The sequence below is a fragment of the Oryza sativa genome, chromosome 7, assembly GCF_034140825.1.
Source record: "Oryza sativa Japonica Group chromosome 7, ASM3414082v1".
Lineage (NCBI taxonomy): Eukaryota > Viridiplantae > Streptophyta > Magnoliopsida > Poales > Poaceae > Oryza > Oryza sativa.
Genome location: NC_089041.1, coordinates 12,121,823 through 12,122,671, shown reverse-complemented (window position 1 = coordinate 12,122,671; position 849 = coordinate 12,121,823). Strand labels below are relative to the sequence as shown.

General features: G+C 52.9%; 1 non-coding gene across 1 annotated transcript; it reads right to left on the bottom strand.

Moving 5' to 3' along the window:
- Positions 1 to 416: 416 nt before the first annotated feature.
- On the bottom strand, positions 417 to 523 carry LOC112939759 (small nucleolar RNA R71). The gene has a single exon (XR_003243629.1). It is a non-coding gene; the product is annotated as a small nucleolar RNA R71 (small nucleolar RNA).
- Between the last annotated feature and the right edge of the window lie 326 nt (positions 524 to 849).

Here is an 849-nt window from a genome sequence, read left to right as displayed (position 1 = left end):
CCCTACCGACAAAGAAACCAGCCGTACCAGCGCCACCGACTTTCAAGACTATGGCTGACAAGACCCTCCGCGAGTTCGCTGCTCCCTCTGCTGACAATGTGGCCATTGGGCCGTAGATCAACATGGGAGACGTCGATTTCGATCTGAAGTACAACCTCAACACGATGGTGCGGGCTAGCCCGTTCTGTGGCAAGCCTAACGAGGATGCCAACGCTCATCTGCAGCAGTTCCTGGAGATCTATAGCACGTACACTATAAAGGGTGTCAGTCCAGACGCCGTCAAGCTGTGGCTGTTTCCATTCTCCCTCCTCGGGAAAGCGAAGCAGTGGTCCTATGCCAACCGTGCTACTGTCAACACCTAGGACAAATGCTCTACGGCATTCCTCTCAAAGTTCTTCCCGATGGGCAAAACCAATACCCTTCGTGGAAGGATTTCCAGTTTCAAGCAGACAAGGGACGAGTCCATTCTTAAAGCATGGGAACGACTTTAGGAGTAAGTGGCCGCCTGTCCTCATCATGGGATGGATGACTGGCTGATGCTGCAGAATTTCTATAATGGACTCGCTCCCATGTCCCGTGACCACCTGGACGCAACAGCTGGAGGAGCGTTCTTCTCTAAGACGGTTCGAGAAGCCGTTGATTTAATAGAGAAGATGGTCTCCAATATGGGTTGGAGCGAGGAACAACTCCAAACCCGTCAGCGAGGTATGCACACCGTCAAGGAGACAGAATTACTTGCTGCCAAGCTGGACCTCCTCATGAAATTCTTGGACGACCACGACAAACGGCCACAAGGCACCGTCAAGGCCTTAGACTCACACATCACGTGTGAAGTCTGCGGCGGCATGG